Raw genomic sequence first — 12527 nt, 5'->3', positions numbered from 1 at the left:
TTTTACACTACTAAAATTTAGTGTTTCAATGTAGAAATTAACTCCATAATGGGCAAATGTTTTGTAATGTCCATATAAATCAATGTATATCCAACAGAAAGATGTCCTAACTTGACACATCATCGCTTCCTATTTTCACTCCTCCCCAGGATCCGCGAGGCCGCCAACACCCACAAGCTGGAGGAGCAGGAGCTGGCACGCGCTGTCAACGCCAGCGCCACGGTGCTGACCAAGGTCAAGCTGTCCAGCCCTAAGGTAGGGGCACCAGGTGTAGGCAGATAGGTCCAGACGGGACTACAGACGGCCCGCCTTTGGACCCACTCAATGCACATTTGTACGTGAGATGTGCAGGGACGCTGTTACGTGTCAACCCCGAACCATCCCAGAGCGCATCCATGCGAAGTACCCGTGATACAGCTTTTGCAGTGCGGTGTGTTGTGTGAATTTCATACCATTTTTGTACCATATTCTGATGTACGCGGTTAAAGTGAGCGCAGGGCTCGACGAATGTCACAGGACTACTTTACTGTCGTCCAGAGAACATGTGGCCTGATATGTCATGGATATAAAAAGAAAAGTGCGCCACAACTCTGCTTTTGATGTAGCACTAACCCCAAATGTTTGACTTTAATTCCCAAAAATACATGTTTTGTAGGTTTTGGATAAATCAAGTGTTGTTCATTTTCAGTTTTGGAGTCGCAGCACAGCCGTGGAAATTGTCAACAGCAGCAAAGTTCTCCAGGCAGAGACAACCATGCTTCTGGATGGAAAACATCCGGTAACCTCTCTCGCCACTAGCTGCTGCCACTTTTTGGCCATCCGATCTCTCACGCACCCTTCTTCTCATCCTCCTCAGTCCGAGTTCCCCGAGGAAGAGGGGCTCCGCTTCACCCCGAACAGCCTGAGTGCTGAGCTCCACAAACTGGATGACATCCACCGGATCTGTCCACTCACGCATTGTGCCGAGGAGGTAAGGATTGCGAAACACCCTGGCGTGCATGCTTGTGTGCGTTGTGCCACGTGTGATTGTGTGTGCATCCAGGGGTTGGCGCGTCCCAGTAGTAAAAGCAGCATAAAGCTTAAGATCATGTCAAGGTGAAGAGGGAGAAGGAAAAGCTCCACAAGCAAAAGTCAAACCGCTCGCTCTCAGGTCGGAACAGCCGATAAAACATACCCAAAGTCATCTCGCAGACAAATTGGAATTTGGACTGTTGTTTTGAGCAGGCTACTTTGCTTCCCTCTAGCGGCCCGGTGAGGTATAATTTGCAGCTGCATTGCCAGCTACTTGAAGCTGCTTTCACACAGCATTCCTTTTCCCCCCTTTCCATATTGTCCACACATTTATTCTCCTTTCCTTTTTGAGAGCCTCACCCACCGAAATAGCCTTTGTCCTGAGAACATGCGTGCTTGCACACTGCCAATGTAGGTTGCAACATGAACATCATTAGATGTCAGCGTGCCAGCTCCGATTGTTTTCAACACTAAGTAGCATGCATAGTGAGTTTTTTGAAAATGAATACCTCTCTGACATTTTCAATCCAAAAAGTATTTTATAAATGATAATTGGTCCGAAACTTGTGGCCAGTTGTTAAAGATGTTCTGTTTTTAGAAGAACTTTTGAAAATAATTTTTGTGCGCACGTGTATATAGTGTACATATTGCGGGCATCGGTCCAAAATCTTCCATGTCCAAATTTAGTCCGTCCATCCATCCATTTTCAACACCGCTTATACCGGTAAAGGTCGCGGGGCGCTGCGTCGGAACCTTTCCCAGCTGACTTTGGGAGAAAGGCGGACTACACCCTGAACTGGTCGCCAGTCCGTCACAGGGCACATATAGACAGGGACAACCTTCGCACTCACATTCACACCATCACTTAGTGGGAACTGAACCTACGCTGCCCGCACCAAAGTCAGGCTAGCGCACCACTACACCATCAGCGACTTACCCAAACCTGTTCAATTGAATATTTTTTCACCTATTGATACTGTTGTTCAGTCCGCGTGGGACTGTTATTCTTACAAATGACTCAGCGTTGTAAATCGCTTGCTCTTTGACGATGCAGTGTTAATAAAGACGTAGTTATTTTGTTTTCCTGAAAAGTAATGGTTTTGTATTATTCCACCCAACGCCAATGATATCCAACCTATAGGACACAGCGTGGTTTTTGTACGAGCTCGCATTTGGAGTTTGTAATCGTTTGCGGTCGTGCCGCTTTAGGAACACGGGATGTCAAGTGTACGACTCCTGAAGCAGAATCGCCAGGCAACCGACGATCTTTTCCGGCCCCTAACCTTGACCGCCGCGAGTGAGGAGATGCCGTCCTCTTATCCGCCTGCACCCGCTGTCCTGACTGCGGCGTAGGCGGCAAGGATTAGCTGTTTTGCGTTTCCTTACTGTGCTTTTTTTTTCGAAGCGGTGTCACTCGCATTGCTCCTCCACCAGCCTGCTGTGCTCATGAAAGAGCTTATAATTATGTCATTTTGTCATCAACAGTGTCGACACGTTGCTTGTATGCAGCAGACTACAGCCATCTTTTAGAAACAACACGATGGAAACCGCCTTCAGACTGAAATGAGACTTTTCGTGGACACCTTGTTTCCACGCACGCAACCTTCAATGACACCAGAAGCCGATGTGCAGAAATCTTAGACGTCGAACAGAAAAGAAAAACATCGAATGTATTTGTGTGTCGAGCTTTTAACAATCCATCCATTTTCTGAGCCGCTTCTCCTCACTAGGGTCGCGGGCGTGCCGGAGCCTATCCCAGCCGTCATCGGGCAGGAGGCGGGGTACACCCTGAACCGGTTGCCAGCCAATCGCAGGGCACATACAAACTAACAACCATTCGTACGCAGAGTCACACCTACGGGCAAGTTAGAGTCTCCAATGAATGCATGTTTTTGGGATGCGGGAGGAAACCGGAGTGCTCGGGGAAAATCCACGCAGGCACGGGGAGAACATGGAAACTCCACACAGGCGGGGCCGGGGATTGAATCCGGGTCCTCAGAACCGTGAGGCTGACGTTCTAACCAGTCGTCCACTGTGCCGCTGCTGTTAATAATACTACTGATAATAATACTGATAATGATGTGCACATGCAAGGTGCTCAAGTGGTTTTTACTTTGTTTGGGTTGTTGTGACCTCAACCAAAGAGGTCATGGGGGTGGTTCATGATCAGCTGACTCTAGATATAATGCATCAATTTGAATGTTTGCTTTGCCAATTGTTCTTATCGTCTCGCTCTCGTGGGTTTGCTGTCCAATCCCCCACCACCCACAGGTCCCCCCAACCATCCCCCCCGTGCGTTCATAAACACGATTGGATCCATCAAGAAATCAAGTTGGCCAAATGGACAAATTCGTCGTTTGCATAAGCATGTTTAGTCTAAGCTGATGCTGAGGGGCATACTAAACGATAGCGCGTGCAGGAACACGCTCGTTTCCGCTCACGGTCGAGCATCGCCAAGCTCCACTGTCGTCGGGTGCAGTTTCTGCATCCAGTGTGCGCTGCTGCCTTCAAGGCTTTTGTGGTGTTGTGCCAAGTAGAGCGACACACTCCAGCGGTGTGTGCAATGTGGCGTTCATTTCAAGTTTACGGTGTCTGGGCTCGCACTTTACAGACTCCTTGATGTAGGGAAATGCGCGTGTACACGCGTTTACGTCAAATTAGGTGAAGAATATGAATTTGTGATGAACCATTAAATATGTAATGTAAAAATGCACGCCCATCGATGCGATCCATGGCTGTGGCGTTCCCGCTCCCGTGTCCACTGATGCGCCGGGCCAACGTGTTACCATGGTAACCACGTTATCCATTTGAAGTTTAAAGCCAAAGCTTAAGTCGACTCATGAATCACTTATTGTTGAAGATAAAATGTTTGTGTACAATGTGTCACTTTTTGAAATGGTATCATCAACTTGTTCCGAACATATGATTGCAACGTGTATATCGGTTTTAAAAAGAAAGCTCATGTATATTAAATTTTAATGGGTTTAATGATTCCACAATGCGGGGTGTTTGCACGAGTGTGTGCGTGTTGCCAGTTGTTCCGTCATGTAACAAAGATAAGCTTTGGAAATTAAAATGACTTGATGGTGTGATAAATGTGCGTCTGCTGCTGCTTCCAACGTGTCTGACTTAAAAGTAGGTTTTATTAGTACTTGCATGTAAAACGCTTGCCGCTTGCCAACAAAGCTGACAATATGAAGTTGTCATTTCTCTTAATTGTTGATTAATGAAATGTTTAGAGTGAAGAGCTATAAAGGTGTTCTGTCATAAACTGACTTTGCCCAAATGCCTCAGTGTGTTCTGTATATTGTTTGTGAATCCATCCAGTAAGGAATAAACTATTGGAAAACTAAGTCATTGTTGCAGTGCATTGTGCAAATGAAGTGAAAAATACCTCCACTTCTAAATAGAAAAGTAATGCACTTATACCCAAATTGTGGCCTCATGAGATTCAATGCAGACTAATTAAACAACTATGTAAAAATTGTACTACATTTATTGCAAACGGTGCAGAATCCAAACTTTTTGGGGAATCTTTGTTTCCTAAACGTCTTTGAAAATATAACGTATGAATTGTGTGTCGTGACCCTGAACCATTCAGTTATTTCAAAAATAAAAACTGTGATGCAAATGAAACCTATTCGACAAGCTTTCCTCCTAGTACCAGTACGAGTACAGCAGACTTAGGCATCACGTGAATGACTTTAATCAAGCGAGAAATTAGAAATGTACAGTTCTCGGACATAATTAGGACTCGGTCATCTGATTGGTCGCATTTTGCGCCAAAAGGTACGCAAACTAAGCTGATTGGTTAATGCAGTAAATCTATTTCCGGTTTGGATCGCTTAAACGCCTGAGGCGAGTGGCGTGACTTCCTCTTTGTTCCAGTCAAGGTGAGGGTGCTGTTTCACGCTCTCTAGCAATGAATGTTGTTTTTGCTGTGTCTTGACTTATTTGAGCGCGTTTTTGACATGTTTGACTCGGGCACCCACCCGGAGTCTGATAGTGTCTTGTGAGTGATTTTAGATGCGTTAGTTGGTGCTTACAGAGCTCAGTGTATCTGCGGGGTCGCCATTTTGTGGCGCAAAGTTCGAGCTTTACTTAACGACCAAATGCATAATAGGCTTCCTGGCGTCACCGGTTTGGCATTTTACACATTACCCGAGCGGTGCGAATGCGTTTGGAGTTTTTTTTTATCGGTGTTGTAACGCACAATTGCCGTCGTCCTGCGGCGGGGCTGTCGCTTAAATGTGACGTCACTGGGGCAGCGTTTCTGCTCCGCGGTCGCCATTGTTTAGTAAACTTTGAGCTTTATTCGACGCGCAAATGTGTAATTGGCGTCGCTGGCTTGGCGTTTTACACTTCGCGTGAGTGGTGCGAAGGCGTTTCCATTATTTAAGCGGTGTTGTAATGCACAATTGTCTTCGTCCTCATGGCGGGAGTGTCGCTTGAATATGACGTCGACACTGCTGCTCCGCGGTCGCCATTTTGAGTAAAGTTTGAACTTTACTCGACGCCCAAATGAATAATTGACTCGATGGCGTCGCCGGCTTGTGATGTGAAGCATTTTCGAGTGTTAGTGTGGTTTTAGCGGTGTTGTTATGCACAATTGTCTTCGTCCTCATGGCGGAAGCGTCGTTTGAATGTGACGTCACTGCAGCTTCTCCGCGGTCGCCATTTTGAGCAAAGTTCGATCTTTACTCGACGACCAAATGAATAATTGACCTGGTCGCGTCGTTGGCTTGGCGTTTTACACTTCGCGGCGGTGTTTGAGTGTTTTAGCGGTGTTGTAATGCCCAATTTCCGTCGTCATCGTGGCGGGAGTGTCGCTTGAATATGACGCCGCCGCTGTTGCGCGTGGCTGTTTTGTTGAGCAAAGTTTGAGCTTTACTCGACGCCCAAATGAATAATAATTGACTTGGTGGGGTCGCTGGCTTGTGGTGTGAAGCATTTTCAAGTGTTGGCGTGGTGTTTTAGCGGCGTTATGCATAATTGTCTTCGTCCTCATGGCGGAAGTGTCGCTTGAATGTGACGTCACCGCTGCTTCTCTGCGGTCGCCATTTTGAGCAAAGTTTGAACTGTCGTATGTTGACTGTCTGTAATTATTTTTTAAATTCCCAATTAATTGTATAGTCTACTTTATGTAATTTATTATTTTAGATGTACTATATTAACGGGTAGGGTTAGGTGAGGGGAACCGAGCTCTCCCGGACACAGGGACGTAATCCCCCTTCCAGGATCGGGAGGGGGGTGCACGGTCCTTCCCCCAACACTCCCCTCCGTCCTCCCGTTCCCGGTGACGCTTAGGGTTAGACTTTTAATTTTATAGACTTTTTTTTTAAACCTTTTTTTATAGTTTTTTTAATACTTTTTTATTTATACACTTTATTTTGTACTTTTTTAATAGCTTTTTTATTTACAGACTTTTTTTTATTTGTAGACTTTTTTATTTATAGGCTTTCTTTTTGTACTTTTCTTTTATATACGTTTTTATCGCCTTTTTTTGGACTTTTTTTAATAGCATTTTTATTTATAATTTTTTTTATTTGTAGACCTTTTTATTTATAGACTTTTTTACATAGACTTTATTTTATACTTTTTTTATAGACTTTTATAGACTTTTTTTTATAGACTTTTTTACACTTTTTTTTTAGACTTTTATAATAGCCTTTTTTATCGACTTTTTTAAACATTTGTAGACCTTTTTATTTATACACTTTTTTTTAATAGCTTTTTTTAAATAGCTTTTTTATTTATAGACTTTTAAGTACTTTTTTATAGCCTTTTTTAATACAATTTTTTAGACTTTTTAATACTTTTTTATAGAATTTTTTTATCGACTTTTTTAGTAGCTTTTTTATTCATAGCTTTTTTATATTCTTTTTTTATCGACTTTTTTTAATAGCCTTTTTTATAGCTTATTTATAGACTATTTTTTTATTTATACACTTTTTTAAATAGCTTTCTTATTTATAGACATTTATATCCTTTTTTTTACTTTTTTTAATAGCCTTTTTTATAGCTTATTTATAGACTATTTTTTTATTAGCTTTTTGTTAAATAGCTTTTTTATTTATAGACTTTTATATCCTTTTTTAATAGCCTTTTTTATAGCTTATTTATACACTTTTTAAATAGCTTTTTTATTTATAGACTTTTTTTAATAGCCTTTTTTTATAGCTTTTTTTTATTTGTAGACTTTTTTATTTATAGCTTTATTTTAATAGCTTTTTTATTTATAGACTTTTTTATAGTTTTTTTAATACTTTTTTATTTATACACTTTATTTTAACCCTAACCCTTTTTATTTATAGACTTTTTTAAATATACTTTATTTTATACTTTTTTTATAGACAGACTTTTTTTTTAGCCTTTTTGTATTGACTTTTATCCTTTTTTTAATAGACTTTTTTGCACTTTTTTTAGACTTTTATAATAGCCTTTTTTATCGACTTGTAAAAATTTGTAGACCTTTTTATTTATACACTTTTTTTTAATAGCTTTTTTTAAATAGCTTTTTTATTTATAGACTTTTTTAAATACTTCTTTATAGCCTTTTTTAATACAATTTTTTAGACTTTTTAATAGACGTTTTTATAGAATTTTTTTATCGACTTTTTTTAATAGCCTTTTTAGCTTATTTATAGACTATTTTTTTATTTATACACTTTTTTAAATAGCTTTTTTATTTATAGACTTTTTTAAATACTTTATAGCCTTTTTTAATAAAATTTTTTAGACTTTTTAATAGACGTTTTTATAGAATTTTTTTATCGACTTTTTTTAATAGCCTTTTTAGGGTTAGTAGGGTTAGGGTTAGGGTTAGTTAGTTAGGGTTAGGGTTAGGGTTTAGGGTTAGGGTTAGGGTTAGGGTTAGGGTTAGGGAAGGGAATCCGAGCCTCCCCCTCTGGGGACGCGAGCGCCCCCGAGAGGAAGGAAATGCACTGTCCATCCCCCAAGCTCCACACTACGCAACCGCCCGGCCCCACCACTGAGACACGCGGAAGAATTCCCCTTTAATGTACTCTGATTTGAGTTACTTCAATTTGGTTTTATGTTTGTTTTGACCTTTTTGTTGTCTTATTTGACTTCAATTGTTCCGTATTTGGTTTTATGTTTGTTTTGACCTTTTTGTCTTATTTGACTTCAATTTGTCTTTTGTTATCACCCTGTGTCCTTATTTGACTTTATTTTTTGTCTTGTTTGACTTCCATTTGTTTTTTTGTTAATAAAATTGCTTTTGATCACTCTGTGTCCTTATTCGACTTTATTTTTTGTCTTGTTTGACTTCAGTTTGTTTTTTGTTGCTTTTGATCATCCTGTGTCCTTATTTGACTTTAATTTTTGTCTTATTTGACTTCCATTTGTTTTTTTGTGAATAAAATTGCTTTTGATCACCCTTTGTCCTTATTTGACTTTATGTTTGTGACTTTTTGTCTTTGTTTTGTTTTTCTTAGTTTTCTAAATTTAGACTTTTCATTTTATTTGTCTTCTAATTAGCCGAATTTGGCGTGCCAACCTCCTTCCATGAATTACAATTTGTTCCGTCCATCCTCCAAATTTAGGTTTTAAGTTTGTCTGTCCTCATTTTGACTTTGGTATCATTTTGTTCTTTCTTATCCTTAATTTAGGTTCAATTCCTCCTTAATTTAGGTTCAATTTATTTTAGTTCCACATCTTTCTTTGTCTTTTCACCATTCCCCTAACCAAATTTGGCGCCCCCTGTCCATCAAATAAAAAATGGCATGTCCGCCCCAAAATAAATACATACACATATACATTTAATGGCACCCCCCACATCAGTCCAGCATCATTCCCCCGAGTAAGCTTTTCGCGCGCGACGTTTCGGCTTGGTTTAGCCTTCTTCAGGCACTGCTTACTCACTGTGTCTGTTGGACTTCTTGTCCTTCCGTTTGTCGTTTCCCCAAGATGCTTTTCTTTCAAACAAAATCTTCTCTTGTTTATTCTGTCTCGTAGCTGTTCCTCTTTCCGTTGCTTTTCTTCAATTGTGGTTTGTTTTGGTTCCTCTGTTGGTCTTTTGGTTCCTCTTCTGTGTTTGTGTTTCCCGCTTGGTCATCTCCACTCCACTTCCTTGTTTGTGTTTTCCGCTTAGTCATTTCCTGTCTGCGTTCCACTCTTTTCCGTCCCCTCTTGTTGGGCTTGTTTTTTGGTTCCGCTTGTTTTTGGTTCCGCTTCTGTTCTTTACTCTTTTAGTGTTTGAGTGATTTCTCTTTTCTTTTTTGAGTTATTTTGCTTCTGTTCTTTACTCTTTTAGTGTTTGAGTGATTTCTCTTTTCTTTTTTGAGTTATTTTGCTTCTGTTCTTTAGTCTTTGAGTGATTTCTCCTTTCTTTTTTTGAGTTTTTGAATTTTTCGCCCCATTGGGAGAGGCCCTAGGGTTCGGGTTATTCCCCGAATTTAATGGCGTAACTGGGGTTGCGCAGATCCAAATTTAAGGTTAGGGCTGGACCCCTCTGAGGTTATGGTTAGGATCCGGAGTGGGTGAGGCATCCGGTCCTCCAAGGAGGAGCCGGCAGGAATCCCCCCACAACGCGACCCCCCCCACTGGCGCCAACTCCAGCCACACTCATTCCACCAACCTGACTAAGGTCCAATTTGTTGGTTCACGTGCTCGTCCGGCATCACCTCCTCTGTTGCGGATGGATCCCTCGGATCCCAGCTACGACTCCAGCTCACGCGGCTTACGGCTCTCTGGCGGCGCGACTCCATTCACGCGTCTTACGGCTCCCTGGCGGCGCGACTCCACTCACGCGGCTTACGGCTCTCCGGCGGCGCGACTCCACTCACGCGGCTTAGGCTCTCTGGCGGCGCGACTCCAATAGGTAAGGTCCGGAAGGCGGGACAAGGCGACCAGGGCCAGGGCCGGGGGACGAGCACGCAGGCGAGGGACCCCACCGAATCCAGGCCAATGGCGCGGGATCCAAGGGAGGGGTTCGGGCAGAAGAGAGCAAGGGGGAGGCACTGGCGAGGTTAGGGAAGGGAATCCGAGCCTCCCCCTCTGGGGACGCGAGCGCCCCCGAGAGGAAGGAAATGCACTGTCCATCCCCCAAGCTCCACACTACGCAACCGCCCGGCCCCACCACTGAGACACGCGGAAGAATTCCCCTTTAATGTACTCTGATTTGAGTTACTTCAATTTGGTTTTATGTTTGTTTTGACCTTTTTGTTGTCTTATTTGACTTCAATTGTTCCGTATTTGGTTTTATGTTTGTTTTGACCTTTTTGTCTTATTTGACTTCAATTTGTCTTTTGTTATCACCCTGTGTCCTTATTTGACTTTATTTTTTGTCTTGTTTGACTTCCATTTGTTTTTTTGTTAATAAAATTGCTTTTGATCACTCTGTGTCCTTATTCGACTTTATTTTTTGTCTTGTTTGACTTCAGTTTGTTTTTTGTTGCTTTTGATCATCCTGTGTCCTTATTTGACTTTAATTTTTGTCTTATTTGACTTCCATTTGTTTTTTTGTGAATAAAATTGCTTTTGATCACCCTTTGTCCTTATTTGACTTTATGTTTGTGACTTTTTGTCTTTGTTTTGTTTTTCTTAGTTTTCTAAATTTAGACTTTTCATTTTATTTGTCTTCTAATTAGCCGAATTTGGCGTGCCAACCTCCTTCCATGAATTACAATTTGTTCCGTCCATCCTCCAAATTTAGGTTTTAAGTTTGTCTGTCCTCATTTTGACTTTGGTATCATTTTGTTCTTTCTTATCCTTAATTTAGGTTCAATTCCTCCTTAATTTAGGTTCAATTTATTTTAGTTCCACATCTTTCTTTGTCTTTTCACCATTCCCCTAACCAAATTTGGCGCCCCCTGTCCATCAAATAAAAAATGGCATGTCCGCCCCAAAATAAATACATACACATATACATTTAATGGCACCCCCCACATCAGTCCAGCATCATTCCCCCGAGTAAGCTTTTCGCGCGCGACGTTTCGGCTTGGTTTAGCCTTCTTCAGGCACTGCTTACTCACTGTGTCTGTTGGACTTCTTGTCCTTCCGTTTGTCGTTTCCCCAAGATGCTTTTCTTTCAAACAAAATCTTCTCTTGTTTATTCTGTCTCGTAGCTGTTCCTCTTTCCGTTGCTTTTCTTCAATTGTGGTTTGTTTTGGTTCCTCTGTTGGTCTTTTGGTTCCTCTTCTGTGTTTGTGTTTCCCGCTTGGTCATCTCCACTCCACTTCCTTGTTTGTGTTTTCCGCTTAGTCATTTCCTGTCTGCGTTCCACTCTTTTCCGTCCCCTCTTGTTGGGCTTGTTTTTTGGTTCCGCTTGTTTTTGGTTCCGCTTCTGTTCTTTACTCTTTTAGTGTTTGAGTGATTTCTCTTTTCTTTTTTGAGTTATTTTGCTTCTGTTCTTTACTCTTTTAGTGTTTGAGTGATTTCTCTTTTCTTTTTTGAGTTATTTTGCTTCTGTTCTTTAGTCTTTGAGTGATTTCTCCTTTCTTTTTTTGAGTTTTTGAATTTTTCGCCCCATTGGGAGAGGCCCTAGGGTTCGGGTTATTCCCCGAATTTAATGGCGTAACTGGGGTTGCGCAGATCCAAATTTAAGGTTAGGGCTGGACCCCTCTGAGGTTATGGTTAGGATCCGGAGTGGGTGAGGCATCCGGTCCTCCAAGGAGGAGCCGGCAGGAATCCCCCCACAACGCGACCCCCCCCACTGGCGCCAACTCCAGCCACACTCATTCCACCAACCTGACTAAGGTCCAATTTGTTGGTTCACGTGCTCGTCCGGCATCACCTCCTCTGTTGCGGATGGATCCCTCGGATCCCAGCTACGACTCCAGCTCACGCGGCTTACGGCTCTCTGGCGGCGCGACTCCATTCACGCGTCTTACGGCTCCCTGGCGGCGCGACTCCACTCACGCGGCTTACGGCTCTCCGGCGGCGCGACTCCACTCACGCGGCTTAGGCTCTCTGGCGGCGCGACTCCAATAGGTAAGGTCCGGAAGGCGGGACAAGGCGACCAGGGCCAGGGCCGGGGGACGAGCACGCAGGCGAGGGACCCCACCGAATCCAGGCCAATGGCGCGGGATCCAAGGGAGGGGTTCGGGCAGAAGAGAGCAAGGGGGAGGCACTGGCGAGGTTAGGGAAGGGAATCCGAGCCTCCCCCTCTGGGGACGCGAGCGCCCCCGAGAGGAAGGAAATGCACTGTCCATCCCCCAAGCTCCACACTACGCAACCGCCCGGCCCCACCACTGAGACACGCGGAAGAATTCCCCTTTAATGTACTCTGATTTGAGTTACTTCAATTTGGTTTTATGTTTGTTTTGACCTTTTTGTTGTCTTATTTGACTTCAATTGTTCCGTATTTGGTTTTATGTTTGTTTTGACCTTTTTGTCTTATTTGACTTCAATTTGTCTTTTGTTATCACCCTGTGTCCTTATTTGACTTTATTTTTTGTCTTGTTTGACTTCCATTTGTTTTTTTGTTAATAAAATTGCTTTTGATCACTCTGTGTCCTTATTCGACTTTATTTTTTGTCTTGTTTGACTTCAGT

The 12527-nt window shown here is 42.5% G+C and overlaps 1 long non-coding RNA gene across 1 annotated transcript; it reads left to right on the top strand.

The window, feature by feature from the left end:
- The first annotated feature begins 690 nt into the window (after positions 1 to 690).
- LOC133398295 (uncharacterized) lies at positions 691 to 4251 on the top strand. Its single transcript, XR_009767782.1, has 3 exons — positions 691 to 778; positions 857 to 970; positions 2497 to 4251. It is a non-coding gene; the product is annotated as an uncharacterized LOC133398295 (long non-coding RNA).
- The last annotated feature ends 8276 nt before the right edge of the window (positions 4252 to 12527 follow it).

This window comes from Phycodurus eques, unplaced genomic scaffold (genome assembly GCF_024500275.1).
Source record: "Phycodurus eques isolate BA_2022a unplaced genomic scaffold, UOR_Pequ_1.1 contig_42, whole genome shotgun sequence".
Taxonomy (NCBI): Eukaryota; Metazoa; Chordata; class Actinopteri; order Syngnathiformes; family Syngnathidae; genus Phycodurus; species Phycodurus eques.
This window is presented reverse-complemented; position numbering and strand designations above follow the sequence as displayed.